Source organism: Nanorana parkeri, unplaced genomic scaffold, assembly GCF_000935625.1.
Source record: "Nanorana parkeri isolate BGI_ZX_2015 unplaced genomic scaffold, ASM93562v1 scaffold1514, whole genome shotgun sequence".
In the NCBI taxonomy this organism is placed as follows: domain Eukaryota; kingdom Metazoa; phylum Chordata; class Amphibia; order Anura; family Dicroglossidae; genus Nanorana; species Nanorana parkeri.
The window spans coordinates 140,537-155,939 of NW_017307782.1; positions in this window are offsets into that span (position 1 = coordinate 140,537).

Genomic DNA, 15,403 nt, shown 5'->3' on the forward strand with positions numbered 1-15,403 from the left:
ACTTACCTCCTGAATACGCCAACCTACAGAGCTACGCTGATCTCTTTCAGCATTCTTTGGCTCTCTACAGAAAGCTCTTGCCTATTACAAAGGCCCAGAGGAACCACAAACTAGTTTATAGTTACAATTACAATTATTTATAAAGCATCAACATATTCAGCAGTGCCGTAAAATCGTTTAGACAAGACAAGTAAGAAACACTGACAAGCATCATTGACATACAGAAACAGTAGGTGAGGAGGACCCTGCCAAAACGATCTTACAGTCTAAGAGGAAGGGGAACAAAGACACAGAAGTGGAGAAGGGGAGACTACAGATGTATACCAAATAAAATGAGAGGGGATTTGGGAGTACTGTGAAAGCGGAAGGGAAGGTTGTATATGGTGAGAAATCAAGCGGAGAGCTGATACGCTTCTCTAAAGAAGTGCGTTTTGAGGGATATTTTAAAGCCCTGTAGGGATGTGGAAAGCCTGATGTGGCGTGGGAGAGAATTCCACAAGGTGGAGGCAGCCCTAGAGATCCTGTAGATGAGAGTTGGGCATGCGGGTGAGTGAGCAGGATAGTTTCAGGTCATTAGTGGAACGAAGGGGCTGATTTGGAGTATATCATTTAATTTGGGATGAAATGTAAGTCAGTTTAAGGTTATGCAGAGCTTTGCAGGTGAGGCTGAGAAGTTGGAAGTGTATCTAAAAGAAACAGGAAGCCAGTGCAGAGATTGACAGAGGGGCGACGTGTGAGAGTAGCAGGAGGCAGGGTAGAGGAGTCTAGCTGAAGCGTTCATGATGGATTGAAGGGGTGCAATTTGGGCATGTTTCAGGCCGATGAGCATAAGCTTGCAGTAGTCAAATTGGTCAAAATCGACAAGCATTTTGGTGGTTTCCTCAGTGAGTAAAGGTGAAATTTGAGAGATGTTTTTCAGATGAAAATGGCACGATTTAGTGATAGAGTGAGTGTGAGGGAAAAAGGAGAAGTCAGAGTCAAAAAGCACGCCAAGGTAGCGTGCCTGCGGAGTAGAGGAAATGGTAGCTCCAGCAACCTGAAGAGAGATGGACATGGGGGTAAACTTAGAGAAAGAAAACACGAGGAGTTTGGTCTTAGAGAGGTTCAGTTTGAGGAAGCGGGTAGTCATCCATTTTGAAACAGCGGATAGGCAATCAATTACATAAGCCAACAGATTGGGGGAAACATCTGGCGAGGAGAGGTAGGTCTCAGTATTATAAGCAGAGAGGTGGTAATGAAAGGAAAAAATGAAAATGATAAAGGAAAAGCTGAAGGAGCGTCAGATAGATAGATAGATAGATAGATAGGAAGATAGTGTCAAAAGCAGCAGAAAGGTCAAGAAGAATAAGAAGTGAATAATGTTCTTTAGATTTGGCGGCAACTAGGTCGTTAGCAGTCTCTGTGGAGTTTTGGCAGTGAAAACCAGATTGTAGAGGGTCAAGTAGGGAGTTAGAGTTCAGGTTGTGTCAGGAACGTACACCGCTCTAACTCCTACGGCCGCGGCGGGGCCGGCCTCCTCAGCGGCGTCCGGTAGCCAGGCGGGCCGACCTCCGCTCACAGCTCCTCCCCCCTCACGCCAGGTTCAGAGGCATGGTGATGCAACGGCGCCGGCCCAGCGGTGTCCCGTTGCTAGGAGAAGCTCGTGTCGGGCCTAGCTTGCAGCTCCGCCCCTACACACCGCTCTTTGCCTACAAAGACGTAGGCTGTTCACTTGCTCGGCGTTCTAGCGAGGTAGCACGTTGAGCAAGCAACCTAGGCTGTACCTACCTCTCGGTTCCTGAACCTTGTAGTCTTCCAGCGGAGGATTGGAATAGAGACAGCAATACTCACGGGACTGCTATCCTCGGACCACCTCCGGCTCTTTCAGAGATCACTGAACCGCAAGTACCTCCATCAGATGCCATATGTGTTTGGACACCATTGTATGTCACTGTTTATTGAACCAGTACCGTGGTGAGGACTATTCACCAGTCTGCACAGTTACATTGACTGAGTACGGTTACGTTGAACAATTCTGAGTGTATCCAATTTCAGAAAGTATTACAACGTCATTGCAGTTATATTAATCAATAACCTGACTGTGTTTTGTCCAAACTGCCATAGTGCAATATACTACTGTGCTTGTGAACCTTCGCTGGCAATCCACTTTATATGTACCTACAGTTCACGCACTAGTGAGAGTAACTAGTACCAACCGAACTACAGCCAACAACAGACCCCATAGAACTCCAATTGAGGCCAGAAGGAGTGACATACCTTTCTTTTCAATTTTTGCCTAACTGTGGTGGTTAGGGGTTCCGATTTCACTCAATGCCATACAGAGTGTGACCGTGAAACCTCCACCTGAACCATCGTCACTCTAACTCTGCAGTTGCGATCCATCAATCCCCATGTGCTTGCACAAATTCGTTACAGGTTGTCTGTGAGTCGAGTATACACCGTCTTTCAAGGAGTTTGGAGGCACAGGAAAGAAGGGAGATGGGGCAATAGCTAGATAAAGCTGCAGGGTCAAGAGTATGGGTTTTTTAGTATGGGTGTGATGAGGGCATGTTTGAAAGAAGAGGGAAAAATGAAAGAGGTAAGAGAAAGATTGAAAATTTTGGTGAAAGAAGTGACAATCACAGAAGAGAGAGGATGGATAAGGTGTGATGGAATGGGGGTCAAGGGGCCAGGTTGAAGGGCAGAAACCTCTACTTCGGTAACTTGGGAGAAGGCACTGAGTGAAGAGGAAGAGGCTGGACATAGGGTATGTTGGGTAAGGGAGGGATTAAGGGAGGCGAATGCATGTTGGATATTGAAATAGCTTCTCATACTCCCTCCCTTACTTCCTTGGGGCTTTTCAGCTAAGCTTCTTGTCACAAAAGATAAGATGCTACATTCCATCACCTCATTAGAACAAGGTCTGGATCTGCTGCAGCAAAGGAACATTCTTCCGCCCTCAGACCAAGCTGCTCGTAACGCAGCAAAGATTGCCTCTGAATGACGTACAGTCGCCCATAAACGAAGATCTAAATCTTATTCCTGAAAAGCTATTTCAGTTAAACATCCAAAGATGTACTTCATCTGATCCCATGCTTTAGAGAGCCCCCTTAGTTCCAACACCCCTTTTCAGATGGACAGTTTTGTTAACGGCTCATTTGTCCTTACCCTGGTTACATTTGGTGTAATGCTCTACAATGTTATCTTTCAGGTTTCATCCATCTTCTTTCCTCTAAACTGTTTGAGGTGTCATCTTCATTCAACTCCACCCACTACTTCTATCTGCATACTTTTTCACCTCATTCTCTCATTGGACCACGCAACCTTCCGGGTGGATCTTCAATTACCATAGCTCTTCATAAGGTGATTCAGAGTGAGTTTAATAATGTGTAAGGTACCTGTGGAAGGTAGAGTCCAAAGTGGAGCAAGGCTGAGGTTTAGGATAGGTGGTGTCAGGCAAGCAGAGTCAGCGACAAACTGGCAATCAACTACAAAATCCGGATCCAGAGGAGTAGTCGAGAACCAGGCCGAGGCAACACGAACAGGCAGCGAGGTGCTGGCTCAAATAGCCTCTGTCTCTGGACCTTTTTTTTTTTAAAGGGTGTTCAAAGTTTGACATTCTTTACTATGGATTATTTTATTTGCTGCACCCCATTTTTTGAGATTGTTTATTCTTGATTTCCTTGGAGGTCTTATGGTGTGTTTTTGTTTATATTTAGAATATAATGTATAGTTTATGTAATAAACAGGTATTTATATAGCACCTTGTACTAAATATACTCTTCTGTGCTAATGCATTATAATCTTAAACCACTGGGTAGGCCAATTGTAAACAGAATAAATCCTCTCACTGCTAGATTGGGAGTATATATTGACGTTTGTCTACAGCCAATTGCACAATTGATGAACACAAATTTTAGAAAATATAAAAACCACTGCAGATGCTATTTTGGTTACAGCAGATGTAGGTTCACTTTAAGCTATTATTAAACACAGTGGAGCCATCAAAGCAATAAAATGGGCACTGAAGGGAGGAACAGACCTCTGGCACCCATCCATTGCTGATTGATCCTCAGTTATTCCTGTGTCTGTTGTTCCTGTGATCCTTATATATTCTGTTATCTGACCCAACTTGCCTCGACCATTCTTCTGCCTGCTGATTGTACCCGCTTGATTCCCGGCTTTAACCTCTGCTCGCTTCTGACCCTTCTTATGGGTCCTGATTCTGCACTGCTGTTCCTGATTGGCATTCACTCCAGGGACGTGACAATGAGATGGAATTTGTTCTAAATACAAAAGATTACAAAATGAAATCCAATATACTAAAAGAGAGGTTTGTTAAAAAGGGTTATAAAGATCAAATTTTAGATCAAACTATCTATAGGGTGGGTCAGATTGGAAGAAAGGATATCATGAGATAAAAAAAACAAAAGAAAAAGGTAGACGTAGACATAAATTTAGCTACAGCGCTAAATTTTAATCGACAATATAGACAAGTAAAAGATTATTAGAAGACACTAGACACTAGACACAAAAGATCCTCATTTAAAAACCATTCTAAATAATAAACCATTGTTTTGACATAAAAAAAATCACCAAAACGTATGAGATAAAATTGTTAAGAACATCCTTGATCCGCCTTCTGAGAAAAAATGGTTAGAAGACTGGAGGAGCTTTTAAACTAGATTATGGGGGGAGGGAAAGGATATGGTAGTGACATTGAGAGAGAAGGGATCAAGAGGGCCACTTAATATAGAGGGGGATAAATTAATGGGGGACAGGAGGCTTGTTCCAGTCAGTACAGATGCTCCTCGCTTAATGACTTAACCTGTTTTGCGACCACTCGCACTTACGACCGTCCTCCGAGAGACCTCCGACCTCGCGCGTCAGCGCCAGTGTGACGTCCTCCGATCTTCACAGCGGGTCCCGGTGAGTATTTTCATTGCCTGATGTACAGTACACTGTTCGTTACTGTACATCTGCAACGCTATACAGTACTGAACTAATGCAGTACAGTACTCTATAGAGTTCCTCACTTACCGACCAATCCGTTTAACGACCTGGTCATTGGAACAGAACTCGGTCGTTAAGTGAGGAATACCTGTAGTGTGCTAGAATGCTAGAAATCTAACTAACTAACAAACTGGAGGATTTTGAACTTCTGTTACTTGAGGAGGACTTTGACTTTGTGGGAGTAACAGAAACATGCTACACAGCTGGCATGACTGGGCAGTTAACATACATGAGTATAATCTGTTTCAGAGGGACAGGGTTGGTAGAAGGGGAAGAGGGTTATGCATGTACTGTATGTGACGAACAATCTTCAGGTGCACATGCGTGTTAACAGTAATGTTTCTGTGTTTGCTGATGATACTAAAATTGGGAGGGTAATATACATGGACATAGATACTCTAACACTGCAGAAGGACCTGGATAAAATAGGGGAGTGGGCAACTATAACGCGGATGAGGTTTAATGTTGAAAAAAGTAATGCATTTTGGGGTTAAAAACAGGCAAGAAGAATACACATTAATGGGTACTCCACTAGGGTAGTCATGCAATGTATGCAATGCCAGGCTGCGGCAAACAAAGCTAGCAGAGTACTGTCTTGTATTATAAAGGGAATGTACTGTAGAGACAAAGCAATCATTTTGCCACTTTATAGATAACTGGTTCAGCCTCATTTGTGCATTCCAGTTTTGGTCACCAATCCACAGAAATGATGACCTTGAGCCGGAGAGAGTCCAGAGAAGGGCAACTAAACTAATTAAGGGGTTGGAGGACCTCAGCTATGAGACAAGGTTTCTAAATTTAAACTTGTTGATGCTGGAAGTGAGGAGACTAAGAGGGGACATGATTTTGATGTACAAAATGTTTAGTGGTGATGGCAACATCAGCAATAAACTCTTTCCATTAAACTCCATAACCAAGACTAGAGGCCACCACCTAACATTGGTGGAGAAAAGATTTAACCACAAGGAGACTTAGGTGCTAGGCTGAAGGAAAGGACCTCCACGGTGGTATTCTCGGAGATACTGCCGGTGCCAAGAGCATATATATAGTATTAAATAGTGGGCTCATTCCAGTTAACATAGTCAATGTTTTAAATCAAGCCAACTTAGAAAACATACTCAATGTAGTCAATAAAGCAAATTTTATTGCCCAAGGGGATCCAAGTAGGCTTGGACCAACCATAACAGGTACAATTAAAACTAGTAGTGGGGAGCAAGGGGGGAGCAGACGTTTAACCAATATAAGTACAAACATTTAATGTATGTTCACCAATGCTAGAATTCTAGCAATTAAAATAGAAGACCTTGAAGTTATGTTACTCGAGGAGGACTACGATATAGTGGGAATAGCAGAAACGTGGTTAGATAGCACACGCGACTGGGCTACTAACATAGAAGGGTACAACCTGTTCAGGAAGGACAGGCTGTAAAGAAGAGGGGGTATGTATACATGTTAAATATAACCTCATTATACAAATCAGGGACGACATCTCGTCAAGTGGAGGAGACAATGTGGAATCTTTATGGCTAGAACTAGATAGAACGGACCTTAGCCGTAAACTTATCGTGGGTGTCTGTTATAAACCTCCAAATATAGGGGAAGAGGCCCACCTACAATCCCAAATAGAAATAGCGGGGAAACAGGGTAATGTTGTGGTAATGGTAGACTTCAATTACCCAAGCATCAACTGGGCTAATGGAACTTCCCAATCGGCAAAGGCTGCCCGTTTTCTTAATATGTTGCGAGACAATTTCATGGATCAGATGGTAGAGGTCCCAACTAGGAAAAATGCAATCCTAGATCTGATCATCAGCAATAATACGGAGTTAATTGAGGATGTTATAATCGGGGAGACACTGGGTAAACTACACAACATAGTGGGTGAAATCGAATGGGAAAACTTATTTGATAAAATAAACTTTGACCAAAATAAAACGGTAAAACAACACATTAAGGACAAGAAAGTGGCGTTTACTAAGTATAAAATGGAGGGGACAGTATTGGCATTCCAAAACTACAAAGAATGTAACAAAAGATGTAAACTGGTAATCCGGGCAGCTAAAATTGAATGTGAGAAATATATCGCTGAAGTTAGTAAAAAGAACCCCAAATTATTTTATCAGTACATAAGCAGTAAAAAGGGGAGAAAGGAACAGATAGGCCCAATAAAGGACATAAATGGGTCGTTACTCCAAAACGACAGGGAGGGGGCCGAGGCGCTAAATACTTTCTTCTACATGAAAAAACACAAAATTTACCAAGAAATACACCTGAGTGGTTGACTGAAACTGAGATACAACATAGGCTTAAATTACTAAATGCAAATAAAGCATTAGGACCTGATAATCTACATCCCAAGATACTCAAGGAACTGAACAAGGAGATAAGACCATTGTTCCTCATTTTTGGTAGAGTGCCAAGCGACTGGCGAAGGGCTAATGTGGTACCTATATTCAAAAAAGGGTCAAAATGCCAACCGGGGAACTATAGACCAGTTAGTCTGACATGCATAGTATGTAAACTATTAGAGGGAATTATTAAGGATTACTTAGTGGAATTCGTCCGGGATCATGCCATAATAACTGACATGCAACTGATATTTAGGAAGGATCATTCTTGTGAGACCAACCTGCTGACCTTTTACGAAGAGGTAAGTAGAGATCTGGATGGGGGAGGCCGGTGGACGTAGTATATCTGGACTTTTCCAAAGCCTTTGATACGGTGACACATAAACGCTTGTTATACAAGCTAAGGGCTATGGGCATAGATGAATTAGTGTGTACGTGGATAGAAAACTGGCTACAAGAATGTGCACAAAGAGTATCAGTAAATGGCACCTTTTCAGATTGGGCGGAGGTTATGAGTGGTGTGCCCCAGGGTTCTGTGCTGGTTCCCATGCTGTTTAACCTATTTATTAACCAGTTGACATCCGCGGTGTTAAACCCCCTTCCCATCCAGACAGGGAGGGAGTGAATAGCCATGTCTCAGTGTTTGCTGATGATACTAAAATTGGGAGGGTAGTAGACACAGATTTAGACATTATAACATTACAGGAGGACCTGGAGAAAATAGGGGAGGGGGCATCTGTATGGCAGATGAAGTTCAATGTCAATAAATATAAGGTCATAATGCCCCTTGGAGTTAAAAATAGGCAAATGGACTATACACTTATGGGTGTGCCACTAGGAAGTTGGAAACGGAGAAGTATTTTGGGGTCAGACCGGTATAGACCGCAGATTGAAGAACAGCTCGCAGTGCCAGGCTGCTGTAAACAAAGCAAGCAGAGTCCTGTCTTGCATTAAGAAGGGAGTGTATTGCAGAGACAAGTCTATAATTTTGCCACTTTACAGATCACTGGTTCGGCCACATCTGGAGTATGCGGTCCAGTTCTGGTCACCGATACTCAGAAAGGATGTCCTTGAGCTGGAAAAAGTCCACAGGAGGGCAACCAAACTTATTAAGGGGTTCGAGGACCTGAACTATGAAACAAGGTAGTTAAAATTAAATATGTTCTCTTTGGAGGTTAGGAGATTAAGGGGGGGACATGATTTTCCTGTATAAACCATTATTAGCAAACTGTTTACGGTTAGCACCGTAACAAAGACCAGAGATCACAACCAAAAATTGGTGGAAAAAAAATTTCAACACACAGGGCGCAAGGGGTTCTTCACAGTCAGAGCGCTTAAGGTCTGGAACTCGCTGCCGCAGGAAGTGATCTCAGCTAAGAGTGTGTAATCATTCAAGAAACTCCTGGACGAGTTCCTCGGAGACCATAACATACAGGGGTACAGGTACGCCTAAGAGCAAAATCACACATGGACTAATACACACGCACACACCTGCTCAAACATAAATGCATACACACAATAGGTTGGACTTGATGGACTTATGTCTTTATTCAACCTCAAATACTATGTAACTATGAGACGTAGGGGCTTCTTTTCAGTTAGAGCAGTTAGAGTTTGGAACTAGCTGCCACAAGCGGTGGTATCAGCTAAAAGTGTTGAATCATTCAATAAGCATTTAGATATCTTCCTCAGAGACCATAACATACAGTGGTACAGGTACTCTTAAAAACAAGATCACACAGGGGCTCGTATACACACATACACAATCACACACAAAGGTTGAACTTGTTGGACCTGTGTCTTTATTCAACCTCAAATACTATGTATATTACATCACTTTCGCATTCTGCTGTCACTCTCCGGCTACAGAACCTCCAGAGAAGCTGGTGAAGCAGATCTCTGCTTCATCTCTGCTTCATCAGCTTCTTTGCTAAATGATTGCCACCACTGTTATATTATCTAGTGCAATTTTTTTACAACACTGAAGCAGTACTGTGTAGTATATTCATGTAGATATTCCCTTTTGTTCTCTCCAAGCCCTGATAATGGGGTATTTGTATAAGCCCCAAAAAGTTGGACATCTTTTATACTATCCCCTCAACTCTAGATTGATAAAAAATATATCTGGTTATTAAAGATTGTGTAGTCCTCTAAATCACAATCCTGCAGTTTGACACTACAAACCGAGAGACCGTGAAGATCCTCTGAAATGTAAAAGCTACCTGTCCGGTAGTCAGGCAACCTATAACGACTTTTTCACATCCAAATTGGCCAACCACTTCAATAATATAAAGATTGAGGGTCCAGCACTTTTATTACACTTCATTCAAATGTTCCACACCTGTAATGTGCACAACAGACAGGGATGGAATGTGAAGTCCTGCCCATGCCAGAATCAGATCTGCTTCCCTCTGAGCTACGTGGCTTCTGGTGCTTGATGTCTGATGTAAGCCACAACCGTGGCTTTTTATGACTCAAGCCTAGTTGGGTGATTCAACAGTGAAGAGACAACTAAATTGCCCCGAGATTCCTCAGATGATCAGGTCCCGTAAACCAAGAGGCTTTTCTGACAAGCTGGCATCCATCATGAGCACCTTCCAATACATCAGGAGGAAGTATTTCACCATCTCTAGCACTCGGCTGTTTTTTTACCACACCAGGGCAAGCTTTAACTTACTGGACAATCACGTCACTATCAGGCCCAGAACCTTCATAGAAAAGCCACTGATCAGGCAACTCCTGGACTGTAGAGTTCGAGCATCAGAGTGAATGTGACAGAAGCTTCTTTGGAGGGAAGAAGAACCTGGACAGGGTCATGTCTAAGTCTAGACCCAGGTGCTTCAAGAGATGGAAATACTCCAGCGTCAATATCTGGAGGTTCACAATCCATCTGAAGCTCTGTAATGTCTGTATCATCCTCTAAAGTTGCACAATGGAAACTGCGCTGACTGTTCCCTGAAGAGGAGGTTGTCCAAATACCCTATTATGGGGATACCCTGGGATCAAAGTCTGTCAAAGACAAGAGCCAACACCTTGGTGAAACCCCATGGTGTCAAAGAGAGAGCAAAGGGAATAGCAACAAAGTGGAAATACTGGGTGCCCACAGCTAAATGCAGGTAGTTATGGTGGGCAGGAAAAACAGTGATGTGCAAAAACGCATCGTTGATATCCACCAGGGCCAGGAAATCATTCAGGTTAAGGGAGACAATGACCGAGTGGGTAAATTCGATATGGAACTTCTGGATCTGCAGAATCCTATTGAGGATTCTCAGATCTAGGATAGAGGAAATCCTCCTCCTTGGCCTTGGGAACAGTGAACAGCTTAGAATAGAATTCCTGGAACCTTTATGCCTCTGAAACAGGGACTATGACCCTCTGGAAGAGGAGCTGACCTAGGGCAGCAACAGGGGTGGACTGACAACACATGGGGCCACTGTGCAATATAAGATTATGGGGCCCCCTTGTGCTCTGCCCATATACAAGCCCCACCCACCCACAAGCTCCACCCACATATACATTGTTGTTTTACAGAATTAGTTATCCGCAATATTTTCAAAATAGCAGGTCTATTCACTTAAAGTTTAACTTAATTGCAATGGAATTGGTAGGAGAATTTTAAAATCTAGACCAATATAGGCGATTTGGAAAGTGAGCTATTTTGACCTAGATTCTTCAGTTCTGCCAATTATCCTGAGTACATTTCCAGAGAACTAGTAGGAGGAGAATTGACAGGGGAAGTGAATAGTCCAGACCTTAGACCACAACCAATGCACTGCAGGTCACAAACCAGAACCATTAAACGGGCACTTATCGGGGGTAGGGGAGGGGGGCAGCGCAAGGATTTTTGCCCTACATCTGAATGACCAGTCAACATATCTGTATTAAAGCAACACTAAACTCAGGAGATAAACCTTAAAAATAAATTCAAGTACCTCAACTATTGACCAAAATGTATCTTATTTGCACATCACTCAGCTGTAGATCCTCAAATCATCTCTGAATTGGTGCTGACACTGTCCTTCCTTCCGGAGGGTGGCTACGTTGGTTCCCCATGGTCCCTGTGTGTGTGTTTAAGCAGCCACCCCTCCAAGTTCGCTCCTGTGATAGACTATAACTTTAATAGAAAGAGAGATTGCAGTCCATCATGGGAGTGAGCTTGGAGCAGTGGCTACGTTACAGCACACACATGGACCATGGCGAACAAAAGTAGTCACCCTCCAGAAAGAAGGACAGTGTCGGCACCAATTCAGAGATGATTTGATTATCTACAGCCAAGTGATACACAAATAAGATCAATTTTTGTTAATAGCTAAGGTACTTGAATGTAAGTTGGTTTCAATTTGCAATAGCCAATAGCAAGCTGGCTATTGCACCCGCCCTCTGCTGCTGTCAATCAGGGCGGGTGCAATGGCTAGTCCGCTATTGGCTATTGCAAATTGAAATAGCCATTAGCAATCTAGCTATTCATTCCTATGCTGGGTTTTTTTTTGTCAAGAAAAAAAACAAGAACAACAGAAGGGAAAGGTTTACTCTGCTAGATAGAGCAGAGTAAACTTTTGCAGGAGAAAATGTTTCTCTCCCGGGTGTCCAGGAGCCGCTATCTAATAGTGGCAGACTCCCAGAACATCTGGGAGAGTTGAGATGTCTGCTATTGCCATATGAAATGCTTCCCAAACTGTAAAACACTCAATGTCACCACCACCTTCGTTTTAACCTCCTGTGAATTTGCTGCTACCTACACCTTTACATACCCCCCAACCACTTGTTACATCTCCACTGCTTCTAGTTCATAGTCGTGGACCTAAGGAACAAAGGACCCTGGTGCAAAATTTTTCTCTGCCCCCTTCCCACTCCCAAGGGGGTAGGGGGGTGATGGGTCCAGATCTCACTGGCCCCCAAAACACCTCCCCACAGTCACACTTTTATTTTTATACAATTATATAGCTCTGACATATACCATAGTTCTGTACAGAGAACACTGAGCCAGTCACATCAGTCTCTGTACAGAGGAGCTTACACTCTAATGCAGAATACCATCAGCTATAGCGGTCTACAAATCCTGCAAAACATTATACAGCAATGCAGAATAATAGTATATGAATTTGGTACATACTCTGTGCTGGCGCTCTGCTCCAAGGTGCCGGCCTGATGTCTCGGGCAGAGGGTCTCAGGAGGGGTTCGGAGGGTCCCAGGAGGGTTGTGTAAGATCTCAGGAGGGGAAGATGTGCAGGCAGCAGAAGCCCTGTAAGCGGGCACCGTGTGGTTCCCCAGAAGGCTGCTGCACAGGACCTAATGCAGCAGAATCAATTTTAAATAATACATTGCTGAAGTGCAGAGATCAGTTGTAATGCAGAGGTCAGTGGGGTGAGGCAGAGTGCAGAAGTCAGCAGCGTGATGCAGAGTGCAGAGGTAAGTTGTAACGCAGAGGTCAGTGGTGTGACCAGGGCTGTGAAGGTCTCACCATGGCTGTGTGGTCCTCACCATGGCTGTGTTCGGGTCTCACCAGGGCTGCCCGCTTGCCTCACCAGGGCTGCCCTCTTGTCTCACCAGGGTTGCGTGTGGGTCTCACCAGGGTTGAGTGTGGGTCTCACCAGGGTTGAGTGTGGGTCTCACCAGGGTTGCGTGCGGGTCTCACCGGGGTTGCGTGCGGGTCTCAGCATGGCTGTGTGCTTGACTCAGCATGGCTGCGTGCTTGTCTCAGCATGGCTGCGTGCTTGTCTCAGCATGGCTGCGTGCTTGTCTCAGCATGGCTGCGTGCTTGTCTCAGCATGGCTGCGTGCTTGTCTCAGCATGGCTGCGTGCTTGTCTCACGATGTCTGTGCGGGCGGTGGGAAGGAGGAGGAGCTGTGTGGTATAGGTGCATCCTTTTTTACTGCAAATCAGAATGGCATAGGCTAGAGAGGACTACACATGCCAGCAATACTTTAAACAGCAATAGCATTACTGTATAAAATACTGCTGGTATTTGTAGTCCTCTAAAGAGGGTGCTATTATGCATTGCTGCAATACAGAATGCCTGCTATAGAGGACTACAAGTGCCAGCAATACTTTAAATAATAATAGCATTACTGTATAAAGTACTGCTGGTATTTGTAGTGCCTCATAGAGGGTTTAATTCTGCATTGCTGCAATGCAGAATGGCACCCTCTGTAGAGGACTACAACCACCAGCAGTACTGTATACAGAGGCCCCAGGCTGCCGCATCACGTACCTGGCTGCCTGCAGCTCCTCCGGCTCCCTCCTCAGTATCCGGCGGCCGGCGGGCTCCTCCATCTCTGCGCTGGCAGTAGAGGTTTGTGTGCGTGGGATACTGGGCCTCCCCCACCACCACTCCGCAACTTCCTCTCCGCAGCCCGGATCTGTGTCCCCGTCCTGCCATCACTCTGCCCATCTCACTCCCTTCACCCCGGTCCGGAATGCTGGGAAGGCTACCGATCCCAGCAGGCCGTGCACAGGGTGACGGTGAAGGTCAACTGTAATGGGGGAGCAGGGGCCAGGGGCCCTCGGGCAGAGCCGACTGCCCGAATGGTCAGTCTGCCCCTGGACAGCAAAGAGATCCGGCCACCTATGAGGGGATTTAGGTATATTGGATAACAGGAAATGAGGAGGCAGGGAGCAAAACTCCTTTGGTTATGTCACTTTAAAACCCAGGTATTGGGAATGTCCCTCGTCCAGACTACCAAGTTCCTGAGAAACATCCCTGTAAAAAAGCTTGCTCCCACAGGGGAGCAAGCTTTTTTACAGGGCTTGGAGGATCAGGTCTTGCGACAAACTGTGTGTCCTGCTTGAGGTTGAAACTCAAAGCCTGTGAAAGGAAGAGGGAGGGAGGGAGAAGAAGATTTTGGATTTCTTCTAGAAGAAGAAAAAAATCCGGCAAAAGGACACCCCCTGGGGTTTCTTGCCAGGGAGCTTCAAAGAGCAACATGTGAGCCAACAGATCTGCAGTATGTAAACAGACAGAACAAATGTAAATAAAGTATCCACTAGACCAGTGATAGATAATAGGAATGGGCTTGATGTTTAGGTCAAACAACAGTTCGAATCGTACATCAGTAATTTGTGTGTTCGCCTGCCGAGCTCCCCACAAGGCACTGTGCCTTATAAGAGTCCTGATTGGGTAAATCAATGCACCTGACAACAAGACTTTGCCCAATCATGGCACAGTAAGCACCATGATTACCCAATCATGGCTCACAGCTGAGTCCTGTCAGGTGCCAGACAAATGTAAACAGTTGGGTGGAGCTAGTGGTGATGGCACCTCTAGCTCCGCCCAATTGTTTATATTTTGCCAGCATCTGTCAGAATGCCATTCTGTGGCGGGAGTTTGTCAAGAGCGGACTAAACGGGGGGCTTTTAAAAAATTATTTCTATTTATTTATTTATTTTATTTAGTTGAGTCATCGTCATCGTGGACAATGCTGGATGCCGCGCTTGACGTTAGGATTACGTCAGTGGATACATTTTTGTTTTTTTCTATTTTTTAATAAAAGACTTATCAAAAATGTGTCATGTTTTTTTTTCAATTAAAGGATTTTTTCGAAAGTGTAGCATCTTTTTTTACAATTTGAATTTAACACTTTAGTGAATAGGTAGGTATATAAGTACCCTTTACTAATTCACAAGGGTGGGCACACCTTGGTGCCCCTTTATTAAAGGATTACCCCAATGTGAATAAGCCCCCCCGTCCGCACCCCCACAACCAATGCCCCAGGGCTTGTGGGGAAGAGGCCCTTGTCCCCATCGGCACGGGGACAAGGTGCTTTTCCAGGGACAACCCTGGAAATGCACCCTCCCAGTTCCGAGGGCATGTGGCCTGGTATGGCAGGGAGGGGGTTGCTCGCTCGTCCCATCCCTTTCCTGCCCTGCCAGGCCTGTGCTTGAAGGGACTGGTTAAGAATTTTAGGGGGAACCCCATTCCCCCCCCATTTTTAGGGTGGGGTTCCTCCTTAACATTCCTACCATACCTTTAGGGCCTGGTATGACTTTGAGGATGAACCCCACGCACTTTTTTTGTTTATTTTTAAATGGGGTCCTGCCTAAAATTCTTTTTTCACCAGACCTCA